This window comes from Phocoena phocoena, chromosome 3, assembly GCF_963924675.1.
Source record: "Phocoena phocoena chromosome 3, mPhoPho1.1, whole genome shotgun sequence".
In the NCBI taxonomy this organism is placed as follows: Eukaryota; Metazoa; Chordata; class Mammalia; order Artiodactyla; family Phocoenidae; genus Phocoena; species Phocoena phocoena.
The window spans coordinates 26,490,850-26,510,359 of NC_089221.1; the positions used below are offsets into that span (position 1 = coordinate 26,490,850).

The 19,510-nt window shown below is 46.0% G+C and overlaps 1 protein-coding gene across 1 annotated transcript in view; it reads left to right on the forward strand.

The window, feature by feature from the left end:
• The window catches only part of PDZD2 (PDZ domain containing 2), a 237,287-nt gene that overhangs the window by 48,824 nt on the left and 168,953 nt on the right, over positions 1 to 19,510 (forward strand). The window lies entirely within an intron of this gene.

Below are 19,510 nucleotides of genomic sequence, written 5' to 3' on the forward strand. Positions count from 1 at the left end.
GGTGGACGGTAGGACTGGGACAAGAGTCTGGCATGAACCCCGAGGCGTGGGGGTGAGGGTGTGTGCCTGTGTGGTGCAGGGCTTCAGGCTGTGCCCTTCAACCACAGGCGGTCCCCATACCTCTAGCTCCCCCTGCGAGCTCCAACCTGGATCCCTTTCCAAGCTAGGTGAAAATGTGTTTTGAGCAGAAGTTCCTTAATCGTTTGAGGTTTGGCACAGCGATGCTTTTCCTTTTCAACAAGTGTTCAAAGTGGGAAAAAGGAATAAAATACAATTGAAGTTTTGAAAAGCGACCTCTTCGCAGATCTCACTGCAACCCCCACCCCCCTCTCTGCCAGCCCCCATCCCTGCTCTAAGAAAAGCAAGCACTCTTTTCCTGTCTTCTTTGTATTCCCATTAATTTAAGACAGGAAGCCCTCAGAGGGTGTGATGTAAACAATTCGGCCTCGTGGGTCGGGCTTCCTCATCAGTTTGCAGCTGGAGATATGGCTACGCGGCCCAAGCCCATTCATGCCTCTCTGGGGGATGACTTGTTGACTGAACCACGCAGAAGACGGGAGGGGCGCGGGATCGGGAGAAGGTGTAAAGGAAATGCTTCAGTTGTGCAGTCACCGGCGCTTGTAATTCAACAGTGGTAAATTCGGTTTCTCCAGCAGAAGGAATCTGACTGCAGCCCTCTGGAAAGTCGTCTGATACGCTGCCCGGCGTCTGATGGTTGTGATTGTAGTTCGGGGCTCCCCGCCGCCCCACCCCACCCCCAGTAAGAACCCGTGCAGCTGCTGATTATGAAACGGAGTGGTTATGAAATGAATTGAAGTCGGGGAGGTGGAGCTTCTCGCGGCGGCTGGAGGGAGAACTTCTGACCGGGCGAGGGTAGCTGGGTAGGGCGTCTTCTCCTCAAACCTGCTCCCAGTTACCGCTGGAAGCACCGCAGCAGTTGATACAAGCAAAGGTGTCTGCGTCAGAAACCCCAAACTCCCTGAAACCTCTCCGGGGCGGTTTCCTTTTTCCCTCCGAGGGGAGTGACCGGGGAAGGGGTTCTGGAATGCCGTGAGTTTTGACAAGTGAGCAGGGAAGTGACGAGCCGAGCCGGGATTCCATTACAGTCTTTTCATAACCTCCCAACCGGGGCTGGAGGAGGGAGGAGGGGATCCTCCCACAGACCTGCAGCGCTCGCAGGCTAGCCGTAGGGACTCCTGCAGCAACCATGCTCCAGAAGGACCGTCGGGGGGCGCACCGGGGAGCCGCGTCCCAGGCCGGGCGCCCGCGCTGAGCAGCCCCGCCCGCGGCCAGCAGGTGATTAGACTCAGGCTCGGCCCCGGGGCGTGTGAGCCCAGCCCGGGAGGATTACCCGGGGCCAGCTGCTCCTGACCGAGCCTCCACCGAAGGCGTCGAGAGGAGAACCACCCCCCCCCGCCGCCCCCCGGAAGGTGACTTCACCACTGGAGGTAGGAATCGGCTTCGCAAACAAAAAGCTCAGGCGTCCCCATCCGATCCGGGTTGGGGTGCGGATTGAGGCTGCATCCACAGATGTGGAAATTGAGCCGCAGCCTCCGAGAAACGCGGCAGCCAACTAACGCCCGCGGTATTCATCTCGCAGATGACTTGGGTGTCTTGTTTTTGGCTTGGGGGATTTGCGTGTTTAGAGATGGTTTGTGCTCCTTGGGAGGAGTAACCGACATGGAACTGGTTTGTCAATTACTAGACAGAAGGAGGCGCCCGGAGTGTGTGTGAGCGGCGGGGCGGGGAGCGCTGGGGGGTTGGGGGAGCCAGGCACAAGTCCGGAGGGGCTCCAGAGCCACGCTTCTTACAGTCACCTCAGAGAAGAGGTGCTGAAGCCCAAGAAGGGAGCGGCGGTGTCCAGCATCCCAGGCAGCCGTTACACTGTCCTTATCCCCGCGCCCGCCTCTGTCTGTGACTAGCAGGGGATGAATGTGGGGTAGAGAAAAGCTGCGGCTTCTCCCAGCAGGAACTGTTTATGATCCCTCAAATGATCATAATCTCCTCTGGAGACAGATCTTGGCCCTAAACTACTAAACAGCCTGCTTGGACAACTCCCCCACCCCTGATTCACAAAATGTTTTGGTTGTACTATCCACAAATCAAAAATTTTAAAGATGAAGGCTGTTCGCGGAAAGAATGACGTTTTCTGTCATGCCGCAATTCTCTAGTAAGCAGTTTGTAAACACTAGGAGTGAAGTAAGTCAAATCTTGTCTCATGAGGTGGGGGGTGGGTAAAGAGGAGGGACCTACAGCTGTCACCCTGGGAACCAATTCCTGCAGAACAGATTCCGTGTATGTAAATAGTAAACGCCTTTCAGAAAAATAGGTCAGGCTGAGTTTCATATGGTCAGGGCGGGTGGCATAAACTCTAAATAATGTGGAAGTATCTTTAAATACACCTAAAATATAGTACTTTCAGACTTCGCACTCCTATACTGTTCTGCAACTCTAAATTCACTTTGCCAATGAACCGAAAAGTAAGGTACAAGGGGATCTCCCTACCGCCGAAAGTTCATCTGGCAGTCACATCCTCACTAACCTGTAGACGACCGTGGCACTCTTCTCTTACTGAGGTGTTAACAGGACCCACCTACAGTTAGTCGCCTTCAGGACTGCTAGTCAAACCCATTGTCCCTCAGGTGCTGCCCTGGGGACCCCTGAGTACGGTGGGCTTTGGGAAACCAGGCCAGTGTCAGGTTCTAAAGGAAAGAAAAGAGTCCTCAGAGTGTGTCACACACAGAAGCAACAGAAATAGGATGTACCAGGGAAAGTGATGGGGAAACCAACGTGGACTCAGAGTCTCAGGCTTGCCCGTGAGCTTTCAGCCTTGATCTCTGCGAGCCAGCACGGCTGGGCGTAATTGTCTGAGGAGATAGAGTCAATCTCTTCCTAATCTAGGGGGAAAGGAAGACAGCCGGCCTAAAGAGCAGTAAGGTGTTCCAAAACTGCCTGTCTGTTTGCCTTCCCTCTTCCGTGAGTTTCCTGACACCACCCTTGGCGCAACTCCCTTTTTTTTTTTCTTTTTTTGCGTTGCGCGGGCCTCTCACTGTTGTGGCCTCTCCCGTTGCGGAGCACAGGCTCCGGACGCGCAGGCTCAGCAGCCATGGCTCACGGGCCCAGCCGCTCCGCGGCATGTGGGATCTTCCCGGACCGGGGCACGAACCCGTGTCCCCTGCACCGGCAGGCGGACTCTCAACCACTGCGCCACCAGGGAAGCCCTGCAACTCCCTTTAATCCTCTGTTCCTACTGATCTCCGTAACTGCAGGCAGGTCACAAGAATTGTTTCCTTGAAAGGAAAGAGTGGCCCCATTCCTGCCTGTTTCCTGGGCCGTCAAGTTCTCGTCTCTCCTGCTCTGCCAGGTGTTCAGCCTTTGCTGCCTTCGTCAACTCTTCTCCGTTTCCCAGAGAAAGCGAGTACCTTTGCCGCCTTCTAGAAGCAGGTTCTCCTGATCTTTGCCTGGGTTTTCATTCTGGAATCTGATTCATTGCCTGAGCTTCCCTTCCTTCCTTATCAAAGCTATACATATACATAATTTTAAAGCCAGATAGTTCTACAAGGCTTGTAACTAGAAACAGCAGTCACTCGGCCCACCTCTCACCAACCTCAACTCCTGTGCCCCAGAGGCAACTGCTTCAACTCTTTCCGTGTTTCTGAGTAGCAGGTGCGTCCTGGTCCTCCTGGTTCATCCCCCTCGCAGAGCCCTATGGCCTCCTTCGCTCTGGATTTGCTGCTCTTGGGGCCCGAGGCACAGCGTTATCCTGGAATCCCCTTTCATCGTCATACCAGGGATTCATTTTGCTCCTTCTCACGCGGCATCACCTGTTTTGTAGACCCTTATCTTCCTCTTTCTTTGTTTCTGATATCTTGCTGGTGAAACATCTTCTAGAAGTTCCTGAGAAGGGAGTACACGGAAGATAAACTTTTTGAGATCTTCCAAGTTTGACTGATAGTTTACTGGGGTATGAACTCTACATTGGAAATCCTTTTCTGAATTCCGAAAGCAGTGCTCTTCAAGGTTCAGTATTGCCGTTGAGATGTCTGTCATTCTAACTCCTGATGCTTTGAATATAATCATTTCCCCTTCTCTGAAAGAGTTTCCTGTCTTTGTACTGTCCTTTCTCCCTGTAATGAAATCTCATTATAATATACCTTGCTGTGAGTCTCTTTTTCATACATTTATTGGCTTTCATTGGACCTTCTTAATCTGGAAACTCATGTCCTTCAGTTCTAAACCATTTTCTGGAATATTAAAAAAATGATTTTTCTCCTTCTCTCCTGGAACACGTATTAAGTTGAAAGGGGGCCCTCATAGATTGACTCTCTAATTTTCTTACTTTTTCTGTTATATTTTCTATCTCTTTTAAAAACAAATTCTACTTCCTGGGAAATTTCCTCATTTTCTCTTCCAACCCATATATTGAAGGTCCATGTCTGCCATCAAATTTCTAATTTCCAAGAGCTCTTTAAAAATCTCCGAAGTTTTCTTTTTATAACCTCCTGTTCTCATTTCACTGATGAAAAGCTTTTCAGTTCTCTGAGGATCTCAGTGGCAGTTTCTGAGAAGCTTCTCTCTACTCCCTGTTCTGTTTCTTTTCCTCTGATTTTCCTCTTAGTTTTTGTTTTGTTTTGTTTTTGTTTTTAAGTCTCTTACATGTTAAAGGCTTTCCTCAAATGTCTGATAATCTGGAACTGACTACTGAAAGGTTAACGAAGGTCTGCATATCTGGATGGGGCTGATACCCAGGAATAGGTCCACCTTACCAAGAAGAACACCTAGAACAGTGTTTCAGAATCTGGAACAATTCCTGGCACACAGTAAACTTTCCATTTAGATTTGCCAAGTAACTGAATGATGTAGGATCTTGCTAGGGCCAAGGTAGCAGTGATTATCAAGAGCTCCCCAGGTGAGTCACATGTGTGGCCGGCCCTGAGTACTTCTGCTGTAGAGTTGTCCTGTTGAATGGTTTCATTGAAGGATTTCCACCTGTTGGTGGAAGGTCTTTACTTCTGCTGTAGAATTGTCCTGTTGAATGGTTTCATTGGAGGATTTCCACCTATTGGTGGAAGGTCTTTCCTCTCAAAGGAAACTGACCAGGGGAAGAGAAATCCCCATACCGAGGGGAATTGGTGACTGCCGCATTCTGTGAGCCAGACTCGGACCGAGACCAGGAGTCTCGCATTTGGTATGGAGACCTTCTCTGATTTCCCTGTGTTTAAAGCACACCCCTTGCCTCAGCTACACTTAGTGTCTCGGATTCCACAGTTGTTCTGATTCAACAGAGCAAACAGGTCTCAGAATTGTAGGTAGTCACTTGGGAGCCAGGACTGAGAGGGGTGACCTGGGGTCTGACAGCTTCAGGCACAGTCTCCAGCCAGCCCTACTGCTCTCGGGCCCCTGACCCCCTCAGTGCCTGGTGCCCCCAATTCCAGAGACCCTGGAACTCTGTGGCATGAGTCCCTGCCGGCTTCCAGGCTTCCCATCCTGCAGTGCTAGGTTTCAGCTTTCTTTTGTCTGTGAAGTCAATCACCATGGGTTAGACCACTTCCCAGATTCCAAAAATTTTGTCGCGGTCATTGTTTCTTCTGTTCTCTTTGTCTTTGAGAGTTTAGTGAACCCGTCCCCCCACACTTTAAAAAATTCCTTTTCTCTCATTTCAGTCCATCACATTTACCGGTGAGTGACTCTCCCTCCTGCTCTCAGTTCTTTCTTCTGTATTTATACCCCTCTGCCGCAGGTGCCCACTTGGGACAGAATGCTAACAGGCCACGATACACTGTCAGCTCAACAATAACCATTATAAATGTCCAGACCCTGAACAGAGTGGTTCTTGGGCATTTATACCAGGTATGGTAGCATCTTCTCTGTCAGGTCAGGGATCCTTCTTCCCGAAAGGAGTGAAGGCAGACCATGGGCTCACCTTAAGGAAGATCTGAGCTGCCCGATTCCTCATTCTGATTCCAAGCAGGATTCCTCTCTACTCTACTGATTTTCCAAGCAGATGAAAGTAATTCTGTCTTCCAACTTCAAAGGAAGGAATAACCAGTGAGACATTTTGAGGGGAAAAGAGGATTCCTTTGCTTTGGAGATTGCTAGCCGATCCCAGTGAGAGAACGTCTTGGGGCTGTCCCAGAAATGAGCACCGTTCTTAAAATGAGGAGGCCATGAAGAAACCCCATGCACTCCAGCCTGTGAAAAAGCCAAGCGCGTACCACTCACTCCCTCAGTGGTGGAGGCTGGCAGGTCTGTCTGGACACTTGGTATCATTTTCTCTGTCTTCCACCCTTTGTCTTTCGTGCATCCCAGACTTGGGGAAGCTTGGACGATGAAATAAACTCCGGAAGTGCTCAGTGGAATGCAGGAGAAAGTAGACTGACCGTTCCTGTTTTCTCCTGTCTGACTCAAGTGGCAACGACGCACTGTCTTTATTTTTATGAACAAGAGGCCCTCCTGATCTCTTCCATTCCCAGTATAATGTCAGCCTGAAGGGAAGCCTTTGATTGCGCTTAGCATTATACCATCATTTTCCTGTTTGTATCTGCATCTCTTACTAAACCAAGACTGTAAGGACAGGCACTTCATACTGTAATATAGCTAAGATTTATTGAGCACCTACTACTTGCACTGTTACAAGCTTTACACATATGAACTTATCCTCACAACAATCCTGGGTAGAAGGCACCACTATTATTATTACCCCTGTCTTACAATGGAGATCACTTGAGGCACACGGTATTTAGGGAAATTGCTCAAGATCGTCCAGCTTTTCAGTGCTGGAGCAGAGATTCAGATGTCGGCAGTCTGGTTCTGGAGGCCATTCCGTGCTATATAGCATGTATGTTTCATGCTATATAATTCATCACTACAGCCTGAACACCCTTACACCATCTGTAGTATGCAGTAGGGATTCAAACGTTACTGTGAGTGAATAAACTCAAGGATTTTCCAGTCATTACTGACTTATTAATTTTAATGGCAACATATTTCCCCATAAAGTTAAAGGGCCATAATCTGTTTAACTATTTCCCCAGGACTGGACATGTAAGTAGTATGGCCTAAGGTATCTGAGACTGGGACCATCCTGAGAAATCTCAGACATGTGGTCCCTAATCGGGAGGTGACCAGGAGACATCTTTATTTATTTATTTATTTATTTTATTTATTTTTTTTTGCGGTACGCGGGCCTCTCACTGTTGTGGCCTCTCCCGTTGCGGAGCACCGGCTCCAGACGCGCAGGCTCAGCGGCCATGGCTCACGGGCCCAGCCGCTCCGCGGCATGTGGGATCTTCCCGGACCGGGGCACGAACCCGTGTCCCCTGCATCGGCAGGCAGACTCTCAATCACTGCGCCACCAGGGAAGCCCCAGGAGACATCTTTTAACCCTCCTCTTCCTCCGCCCTCCCTCACGCATTACTCTCGCCACCCTCTGCCACCCCGAGGAGCAATCCTAACCCTCATCCCAGCTCCAGATTCCCGTTACCATCGTTGGTACCCTGCGTAAAAGCAGATGGCGTTACAAAGGCTTCAGTATTCCATACTGCTAGAACTTTCTCTGAGGGTCTCTGTTAAAGGTTGAGCGTTAGTTGGCAGGGAATTACCGTTTGAACTGTGGATCTCTGAAACGCCGCCTGCCAAGTGCCGTTTTCCAGGTGGTTTCTCATAACAGGTCGTTTTGCACTTTTGAATCCAGAGATAATATATCTGACTCTTTCATTTGTTTTTTAAGACTTTTGGCTGACCTCTGGGATTCTTGTTTTAATTGCCAACTGATAGAAAATATAAACGGAAAAATGTGCTCGCGTGCAAACTTTGGAGTCTGTTTTATCTTTGGAAATTGGGGGTGGGGTGAGGGAAGAGGATTAAGGAACATTTAGACAATTTTGTCTGGTGGGTTGTCTTCTTGACAGTCTCCCTTGTTAGGCCCTAAGTAAACAAACACACTGCGCATCAATGTGAGCGTCTTGTAGATGTTACTTGCAGTTTAAACAGTTTCTGTTTGTATAAATTAAATTATACCTGAGATATGTTAGAAGACCTTGATGTTTAAATTTAGAGTAGTCCTATGGTGAGATCCTTTGGTAAGATAAATAATCTTTTTTGCTAGATTTTTTCTAGATTTTTTTCTTTTTTTACATTGGAGATGTATTGGGGACAAGTCAAAAGACATGTTTGTCCCGAATACATCTCCAGTGTCTATGCACGTATGCATACGTGTGTGTGTGTGTGTTCTCCTTCCTCACCTAACCCCTGCATTCATTCTCTGCCTTCCTCTATACCAAGGGGCTTATATCTATGAACGACAACACCTGGACTCCATTGTCCTGTTTCTGGTTGGGTTCAGCAATGGGAGACGAAGGCAGGAGGAGAGAGTGTCAGGGTATTTATCCTCCTCGCTGCTGTCCCCTCAACCTTGCTGAGGTCCTGAAATGACTGATTTCTTCTAAGCACTTATGGACAGCTCACTTTCATGGCTCCAGCATTTATGGACAGCTCACTTTCATGGCTCCAGCTCACACTGTTTCTCCCTTGCCCTTCAGACCTACAGGTAGTAGTGATAGTTTCCTGGCTGTTGCTAGTTTCTAGGTGCTTCCCTGTAAATAGTCCCCGTATAAAACTCTCTCTAGTTCAGCCCTTTTGAGTGTGTCTTCTGTTTCCTACTGGGAACCCTGGCTGACATAGTGTGTATCCGTCTCTTTCTCATACAAAATCTTGATTGTCATGTCTGGCTCTAAAACGCCAGTTGCATTTACTGTAGCACATCTGAATTTGAATCGTATCTTGTCTTGTCCGTGAGTTGTCATCTTATTCTTGTGTCTCTTCTGTCTTTTCTGTTAGATGGTGAGGGACAGGGGTGTGGATTATTCTGCCCTCTCCCTATAATGTCGAGTACACTGTTCTACATACAGAGGTCACAACAATTGTCAACTCTTGAAGTAAGATAATAGCATACACATAGGAGGGCATGTATAATGTGGGTATAATATATCTGTGATTGTTGATTTTTTTAAATACCCTTTATTTGTATCTTTATCAGTTCATTTTTTTATGAAGTAAACAATGACCAGGTATCAGTTATAGGCAACTTATTATGCTAGGTATTTACATTAATTTTTTTTCAGAGTTCTTAAAGATTCGTAAAGGGGGTTTCAGAAAGAGCTGAAATAACAGAATTTTCAAGCTAGAAGGAATCTCAGGACGTATGTAATTTAGTTTCATCATTTTCAGGCGAAGCTTGGGCTGAGTGGTTCAGTGCTTTTTTCTGGGGCACAGGTAGTATAGGTGGTATGGATGATGCCAGAACTTGGTACCCTGTCTCTCTGCCCAGGGCTTCTTTCCCCATCTTCCTCCAGTCGGTCAACCTGCTCACTCATAGGTGCTCTCTGGTGAAACCGACCTCCATAAGGTACCCCTTAGAAAGCCCCTCTGCTGCCCCTTATTGCTTCCCTCTGTGTTACAAATGCAAACCAGATCGTCATGCTCTGAGCTCATAAAAGGGCCTAATAGGATGCAGACAGTGGATTCTAACCCAGGCTCCAACCTTAGCCCCACGTGTAGACAGCTGGGGGAATACTTGGGCCAACCCGCAGCCACTCTTGGCCATCTCCCTACACCAACTTTAAGCTTTAAGCTTTGGAGCAGCATTTTACGAGGGGGTATGAGGGGCTGGGGCTGGGGTAGGTGAGTGAGTGGCAAGTCCTGTGGTTATTGCAGCCAAAGTCTCAGGCCTCATCTGTGGGGATGCGATCTCCAAGTCAGGCCTGGCTGCTTGCAGGGCCTTTCCTGTGGGGGGTTTGCCGATGGGCACTGCTCCTGCCATGGTGGCCCTTCCTGCATCCATTTAGCACAAGGACCAGAGTATAAGGTGTTCCCTACGAAATCAAAAACCTCTGACTCCGCTAAATCACAGCTTAAAGTTGGTTTAAAATGGATACGAAAAAGCCTTTCCTTAATGGACAGAGAGAAAGCAGATTGGCCTAGGTCTGCGTGTGATAAGACGAATGTCGGTAATTAGGGTTTCTTTCTCCATATGTTACAGTTTTTCACATATGCAAGTCAGCTGGAGGCTGATAAATTGCTACAGCTCACCTGTAAGACTTAGGTTCGGGAAGATCAGGGAAAGAGAAGCAAGGGATAGTGTCTTTACTGAGTGTCTGCTGTTTGTCAGGCTTTGTCCTGGCAGCTTTAACTAAAAGATCTCACACCCAGATAGCTAAGTGTTATGCCCATTTTGTAGATTTGGAAACTGAGGCTCACAAGGGCTGTGACCTACCCAGAAGTACAGAGGTAGGGTGAGGTGATATATCATCTCCTCAGTTCTGACTGTACAAATAAACCTTGTCAGTGAAGTAGTGACTTTCCAAACCCAGCTGGCCCACATCCTTGCTAAATGACTCTGGGGAAGGTTAGTTTCTCTGCCTTGGTTTCCTCAGCTGTAAAGTGGGGATAATGTGCATTGCTCCCTCATAGGTTGGTGGTAAGGATCAAAGCACCGAGTACAAAGTGTTCATCTCTGTGCCAGGCACATAAGCCCTTAATGAAATTTAGCTCCTGGACCCCTAGAGCTGGGTTTGTTGCTTCCCCTTTCTGGATGTCCTTTGTCAGCTATTATCTCTTAACTTCCCTGAGTCGTTTCCTCAGTCATAAAACGAGGCTTGGGTTAAAGGTCAGTTTTCTGAATGGAGAAAAACCCAAGAAGAATGAGGCAAATCCCCATCTTTTTTTTTTTTTTTTATAGTTTCTAGCGCTTGTTATCATTGGTGGATTTGTGTTTTGGTTTGGTTGCTCTCTTCTTTCTTTTTTTTATTACTTAAAAATTTTTTTTTTAATAATTATTTTTTATCTTAAATTCACATTTGTCTTTAATTCACATCCCCATCATTGGCCATTGATGATTGAACTCAGTCTCCAGCGCCTCTCCCTTCCCCAGAGGTCAAGGGGATGGGATTGAAAGTTCCAACCTTCTAATCATGCCTTCAACACCCTCCCACCACCACCCCGCACCCCTGCAACCGGCCTCCGTCCTTAAGGACTTTCAAGAAGTCACCACGTTATCGTCGACTCAGATGTGATTGAAAGGGATTTGTTAAAAAGATACCTGTTTCACCTTTATTGCTCTGGAGCCATTTCAGGAATGAAATATTATAAGGAAAATGCCCCTATGACTCTTACGTAGGGATTTCCAAGGGTTTTAGGAGTGCTATGCCAGGAACGATGGGCAAAGACCAAATATTTATTTCTTACTATAAATCACAATATCACAGAGTTGATATATAGTTATCATCATTATCATCCTCATTTTTTCCTCCTTCCTCACCCTTCTCCTCTGAACTAAAACTCAATGGCTGCAACAAGCACCCGGTACGGCTTGGAGCATTGCTCATTGTTCCTTTCCACTTAAGTCACTGAAATAGGTAATGGGTGGGAGCTCAGTAATGCTCCCAGGGTATTTAGGCCCTTCGTCGGAATGTTCCAGAAAATTCTCCCTCTCCTACATACAGACTTCTCTGGCTCCCTTTGCTGTTGGGAATGCCTTTAGCAGTGCTAGAGCTTAGAGGGTGGGTCTCACCCCTTCAGAAGGTGGGTCTCACCCCTTCAGAAGGTGGTGGTGGCATCTGGGAGGATTCATGACCACACAGCTGCCTGGGAGTCTCCCCATTGCAGCTACTCTCCTGCCACTCTTGAAGGCACCACACTGCAGCTGCATCAATTATCTTTCAAAGAAGAAGAAAGACAGACAAGACAGAAAGTCAGCGTCCTCCCAGCCTGGCTGGTGTGGCACCTGTCCTGTGGGAGAAGCACCTGTTTCTGGGTCCTCTAGACCCAACCTTTCGGATTTCCCTGGAGTCCCCCAACTCTACCCTGAGAAAGCCCACGTGTGATTCTGTACTACTTTTCCATGGCTGCCCTGATGAGGAAGAAAGGCAGATGGGGGCAGTGTGGGAAGTGAAGCTACAGGATTTACCCCGTTAAGCCCAACTCAAATATAAGGCATGGTCCTGCCCCCCCCAGTAAAAAAAGATTATCATCAGAAATGAGGGAATGGCCTTATATTTAAGTCTTTACATATTCTCTCATGCTGTGGAAGGATCTCACAATTATTTTGAACATCAAAGTGTTATTTAGGGAACACACATTAGCCTGAAATGACCTTCGTCAGTGCTGGTTTTGGATGCTTTAGAGAGGTCAACTGAGGAAATCATATCTTAAAAAAAAGTTTAAAAAATCTAGTAATATTCCTGGGCATCTGACCTCACAGTAACAAGTGTTGGATTTCTATGTAAACAAGACTTTTAAAGATCATTTAAAAATGGAACAAGGCAAGAACCTTATGCAAATAACTGACATGGAAGTAAAGGGGATACGTTTTGGAAAACTCAAAATGTAGCCATAATCACAGGCAGGGTGTAGAAAGGCCACTGAAGACTTTGAATAAATGTTTTCCTAATGTGTGAGAGTCAGGGGTGGGAGGAAACCAGAAACATTTCTAAATTAGCATTAACTTATGCTGTTTACATAGTACTTGTGTATATGATATTCTTTTTTTCTTGTATATGATATTCTTGCACATACATGTGTATTGCTACATTAATCACTTAAATAGCATATAGTAAATATTTAAAATGTTACGCTTTTAATATCTTAGATGGAATGTTTACATCTAATGCTATAGTCTTTCATTTACATCATTTATAGTTATCTAACCCCCCTGCCCCAGTTTTTTCAGCTATGTTCTGATTGGGACAATAGGGGATTGCTTATATTTGGGCTCACTTCATGACCCCGCTGAGATGGCCTTTGTTCACCTCTATAGGAAATGCAGATTAATGTCAAGAAGTATTTTTATAACACATGTTGTTGTCACCTTGAATTGTTGCTTCAGTAACTCCACTCTTGTTTCTTACTTGAACTTTCTTGGTTTGCAAGTGCCAAACCAAAATAAAATTAAATGAACAGGAACGCAGAACATGACATGGCTCAGATACATTTACCCTAAAATCAGTAAGCGATCTAACCTGAGCAAAGGGGTAGCAACTTATATTTAGGGGTCCTTATAGCCTTATATCCACACATACGTGGTGTCTGGAATTGTTCGGAGTAGATTATGAGGAGTGTGGGCTGTGTGAAGCTAGAGCCCTTGACACGGTTGGTAATGGTGTGAGCAGAGTCCTGTTCATGGAGAAGTAGTCTACTGTGCAGTCGGTCTTGGGCCGCCTGTCAACTTGTGGTTTTGGTGAAATAAACAAGGAGAATTCTCCTCAGGAAATATCACTCCTCCGGCCCCTCTCCATCCTCCATGTAGGAGTGTGGACAGGTGTCCTCCCCAAGAGCACCTGGCCAACAAGTGGAATCACAGCCCGATGGGGACATTTCCACTTGGAAAAACCACATCTCCAACAAGAAGCCACCTTACTGAAGAACTTTATCTTCTCGTGAGACATATTTTCCTAGAAAATGAACACAAGATGTGTTTAATCCCAATGTGTCAACGTGAACGGGCCTGTCATTGTCCCTTCGCTTCCCCAGAGCATGGCTTTCTACCCTTTTGAATGTTACAAAAATCGTGGACCATTTTAGTTGTTGAGAAACCATGCCTGCCCCCAAAACTTGCAATGTTGGTATTAGTCAGGATTCTCCAGAGAAAAAGAATGGAGAGGAGATATATGTGTATAGAGGGTGGGGGGGGGGGGAAGGGATTTGTTTTAAGAAATTGGTTCATACAACTGTAGGGGTTGGCAAATCCAAACTGTGGGGCAAGCCAGCAGGTTGGAAGTTCAGGCAGAGTTTCTGTGTTGCAGTCTTGAGGACAATTCCTTCTCCTTTGAGAAACCTCAGTCTCTTTTCTCTTACTGCCTTCAACTGATTGGATGAGGCCCACCACATTATGGAGCATAATCTTCACAAAAAGTCCACTGATTTAAATATTAATCACATCTTTAAAAATGCCCTAGGGCTTCCCTGGTGGCGCAGTGGTTGAGAGTCCACCTGCCGATGCAGGAGACATGGGTTCGTGCCCCGGTCCTGGAAGATCCCACAGGCCGCGGAGCGGCTAGGCCCGTGAGTCTTGGCCATTGAGCCTGCGCGTCCGGAGCCTGTGCTCCGCAACGGGAGAGGCCACTACAGTGAGAGGCCCGCGTACCACACACACACACACACAAAAAAAAAACCCTCACAGCAACATCTAGACTAGTGTTTGATTAAACATCTGGGCACCATAGCCCAGCCAAGTTGACACATAAAATTAAGCATCACAGTTGGGATTGATAACTGCTATCTGCCCTATTTATATTCTATATTTTGAAGTAAGAATAAGATTATATAGAAAAATCAAGAAAATACTCTGGGTTGATAGGTTAATGAAGAACCTCTAGATTTAACATTTGAGTTTTGACAATTCTTTCTTTAAAAAGTTTAAAGATGTAGAAAGTGCAAAAATAATCTGGCAAGCATCCATATTCCTGCCACTCAGATTTAGTAGCCATTAGTGTTTTGCCATATTTGCTTTTAAGGTTTTTTCTTAAACAAAAAATTAGTCATAACTTAAGTTCCCCCATCTCGTTACAGTACATCTCCTTCCAGGCTAACTTTTAGATGGTTAAATACTATATTTATAGATAATCACATGCATCTTTATGTGTGTTTTAATTGACATAAATGGTATCATATTGCATCTTGCTTTTTCTACTCTTTTTTCTCTTTTTTGATATCTGGCCATGTTAATGGAATCATACCTTTCAACTGACTTCTCTGTTTTAAGAAGATTCTCTACCTCTCCTATATTTTTTTTCCAGTAATTGCGGGCCTCTCACTGTTGTGGCCTCTCCCGTTGCGGAGCACAGGCTCCGGACGCGCAGGCTCAGCGGCCATGGCTCACGGGCCCAGCCGCTCCGCGGCATTTGGGATCCTCCCGGACCGGGGCACGAACCCATGTCCCCTGCATCGGCAGGCAGACTCTCAACCACTGCGCCACCAGGGAAGCCCTCCAGTAATTTTTTATATCTAGGTTTATTTTCTTTTGGCTTTCATGTGGAAAATATATAATTTGATCTTTACCTCATTCTACACAGAAAAACAAATTGAAGATGGATTAAAAATAAATTTCAAATGGAGCACAGCGATTAGCATGCCCTTGCACCACGTATATCGTATAGTCCTTAAAAATATGTACATTGGTTTCAGGGCTCTTTATCCCATTCTGATAATTTGTCTATTCCAGCATCAATATCACACTGTCTTATTTACTGTAGTTTTCTAATGCGTTTTAATATCTGATAATGTAGTCCATCCTCTTTGTACTTCCTTTTCAAAACTTTTATTCTCAGACCTATGCTCTCCCATATTAATATTAAACTATTTTTCAAGTTTCCTAAAAATTCTTCTTGAGATCATTTTGGAATTTCACTGAAATTATTGATTGATTGGGCAATATTAACATCTTTAAAATATTACCTTTCTCTCTCTGTAAACAAGGTTTATTGTCCCATTAATCCAAATCTTCCTTTTTATCCTTCAATGAAGCTTTATAATTTCTTACTAAAGTTGCTTTTTAGATTTATGCCTATCTACTTTATAGTTTGGTTTACTATGGAAGCCAGTTTTTTCTTCTTATATTCTCTATTTGGTCACTGCTGGTATAAAGGAATGCTGTTGATTTTGAATTTGGATTTTTGTTTCCAGCAATCTTGCAGTAACCTCCTATCGATTCTGATTGTTCAAAGGTTGGTCTTGATAATTAACTCTTAAAAAAACTGACTGCAAGTCTTCACTACCATTTTGAATCATATACTAAAGTTCCCTGAGCATAATGTATTCAAATAGCCTTGACTCTGGATTTGGGCTACGTGCCAGGGGACATAAAGATGAAAACAGACAGTGGGGGCACCAGTTCTGGGTGGTGACCAGGTATGGCCTCAAATTCAGTTCTTATAAAATTTCAATGTACAGTATATGCAGCTTTTGAGACTATTGAATTCTTATGCCAGACTTCCCAGGTTCCTATATTGTCACATCTGAACGTCCTTGGAAGCTGTCTGTGCCTCAGATTGCTTTAAAATGGAGGTATTAGAAATAAACAAACAAACAAATAAATAAAATGGAGGTAATAGTAATATGTAATCATGGGGGTTGTGAGGTTTCAATGAGTAACTGCATGTCCCTGGCCCAGTTTAAGCTTTCAGTAACCGTTAACTGTTACCATGAGACATCCTTGCTGCATTTTCTATCGTTAGGTGTTTTGGACTCTTTATGCTGTGTAGCGAAAGATTGTTATTAGTTCAGACTTACTAGTGCTTTATCGGAAGTAGACCCTTTCTCTTTCATCCTTTGTTTTGAAGTGCCGTGCTCTTTGTAATCACATCACTTCCGGTAAGATCATGCCTAGTGTAATGCAGATCAAAAGGCAAGTTGTTTCACAGAAATTTGCTTTACACACCTTGCGAAAAGGCCTGTTTTTGTTAATGAGGATGTTATCTAGGGCTCTAGCCCTAGTGTCCTGAGAGAGGGATAAACTAGAATCTAGAGATTTGAAGTGGTTTGCACTTGAATTTTTGAGATAGGGGAGAAAATACTATGACTGGTTCATAAGCTCAACAAGCACCCCAGAACCTCACTCGTTCAGATTGCTTGGGTGGTAATGAGTCCAGGGGCCTGGGAGAGCGTCTCTGGGCCCCTTCTCCATTCGCTGGAAGTGCTCTCTGGCCCGCCCCCCCAGTGGCCTTTGTTCTTGGTCCTGAACAAAGAGCTCCTTCCCTTCTCAGTGTCCCTTCTCAACCATCCTGGCTTCCTAGAATTTTGCTCTAAAGCCCTGTTCTTTTTCTGACCGTGCTCTCTGGCCCCACCCAGTGGCCTTTGTTCTTGGTCCTGAACAAAGAGCTCCTTCCCTTCTCAGTGTCCCTTCTCAACCATCCTGGCTTCCTAGAATTTTGCTCTAAAGCCCCGTTCTTTTTTTTTTTTTGCGGTACGCGGGCCTCTCACTGCTGTGGCCTCTCCCGCCGCGGAGCACAGGCTCCGGACGCGCAGGCCCAGCGGCCACGGCTCACGGGCCCAGCCGCTCCGCGGCATGCGGGATCCTCCCGGACCGGGGCACGAACCCGCGTCCCCCGCATCGGCAGGCGGACTCCCAACCACTGCGCCACCAGGGAAGCCCTAAAGCCCCGTTCTTTTTCTGACCCTCAGAAGAACACAGACAATCTCGAGACCCTGAATGGCAGAGCTTGCTGTCAGGTTTCTAGGCCTCTAGTGGGGGCGCGGCCTTGGCTTATTTTGGAATTTGGTAGAAAATGACTAACCCTGTGTTTAAATATCTACTGTGGCACACCCCACTGTTGGCCACCCGTGACTGCATAGACGGGGCACTGTGGAGTGAGGAAAGCAGGTGGTAGTAGACCGTGAGGCCCACGTGGTCACGCGCTGGGCGGGTGGCATTGTACTCCAAGCCCTGTCGCTAAGTGCCCAGGTCAGTGTTACGAATTGAAATTTCTCCTCATGTGTGACCCAGCAAGTTATCTTACACTCTGTTTTTCTAGAGAACAAAGGCTGGGATTGAGAGCAACTCTAGTTATTCTGAAAGCTCTCTTCTGGGTCTCTTCTTAGCAGGAGAGGAAGATCTTCCAGTGTTCTTAAGAACAGTCAAATCAATTTCAACAAGAAGCAGGCTTGTTTTGTTGACTTGTGGGTGTTTCATGCCCCATTTCAATTGTCATCTCTTCCCCTTTTCTTCTAGCCTAGGCAATACTCAGAGAGCTGTAAGAATTGGGGATTTTTCTCTTTTCAAAGCAGGTTTTTAAATGCGTTTCTGCTTAACATTTCTCTTTATCTTCAGTATCTTTGTTAAATAAAGGGAAAAAACTTTTTTTTCTGAGATGAAGAGAAAGGTGCCTTCAGTGACCAAACTGCTCTGTGTGTGATTCAATCCCTAGATCTGATTTCAGTTCTGCTAAAGATGGGCTTCTGAGACTACTCACTTCCTCCAGCAATACCTGATTTTAAAAGACCAGCGTTATAATGAGCATTTTGTTTATGCTTTATAGTAAAATCCATGAGGGTTTATCCTGCTTTGGCCAATTTGAAGATGCAGATTTTTCTTTTCTTCTTTTTTCTCTTTTTAAAATATTTTTTATTTATTTATTTGGCTGCGCTGGGTCTTAGTTGCGGATCTTCACTGCCACGTGCGGGATCTTCAGTTGTGGCATGCAGGATCCTTAGTTGCGGCATGTGGGAATCTTTCAGTTGTGGCGTGTGGGATCTTTTAGTTGCTGCATGCATGTGGGATCTAGTTCCCCGACCAGGGATTGAACCCAGGCCCCCCACATTGGGACGCAGAGTCGCAACCACTGGACCACCAGAGAAGTGCAGATTCTTCTGTTATTATTTACATCTTTTCAGATGTATCAGAATTCTATGACACGTGAATTGCCTGTGTTTCAACATTCTGCTCTACGATGCCCGTCACCACTGCTTCAAGAACTGTCTCTATCAATGGATAGGAAGCAAGCATTTTCAGAATTCTGTGAGCAGAACATTTGCTCTTTTTGCTTTTCCAGAGTGGCTTTAGCCAGTATCCTCATTTGCAGAGATCAAAATCTGATCTGTAAGAACCCTATTTTGATTGGCTGTCGGGCATTCATAGCCCTGTAACTAAATACCAATGTATGAAATGGTTACTGTTCCCGGGGTGGGGGGGGGGTCTGGGCCAGAACACATTCTCTGTGATTCCCGGGGAGCCAATGGAAGCTGTGAATGTCCCTGCAGCCAAGCCAAGGAACCATGAGCTCCTATAACCTCAGACACAGAGGTACAAAGTGGCCTTCTGGCTGTGGTTTGGGACTGGGATCTCTAACCAGCAGGCTGGCATTTAACTGAAGCCTCGCCATCAACCTTTCCCTCTGCGGTTGGTCTAGTTCTGAGACCTCCATCTAATATTCATCGCGATGATTGGATCTGACTGGCTCTGAAAATGAATGTTGTTCCTTCACTCATTGCAATGAGCGTTGTCATGAATTTTTAATAGCACTGGCCTGTCTTGAGTCACGTCCTTGTATTTGACAGTGTTTAGTCCAACTCTGTCCCTTCATCTGGGCATAAAAAGCCCATCCTAAAAGTTGACAGCTCCGCAGACCATCTTAACTGATAAACTCCAGGGACTGCATGTGTGTGGTGTTACGCGAAGCAACAGACATGCATCGACACCAAGCCTCTGAAAACCTATGAGGTGCAGGGCTTGTAGTTGTGTCCACTTTACAGAGTGGGGACCTGACATGGGTCCCACAATTGCTCAACCTCCTCAAGTTCCCACGGTTGGTAGTTAGCACTTAGCAGGTGAGGAAAAAAACCTCAGACTGGAAATCAGCTGATTCAAAATGCCTCCGTTTCTGGGGAGGTTTTTACAAAGGGGCCTGCAAGGGCCCGACGCCCTAGAAAACACAAACATAACAATCAGAAGCCCAGAGAATTAAAGGAAAGGAGGAAGAGGGTGATCATATGTTTCCAACAGTACTGCTCTCAATGATTC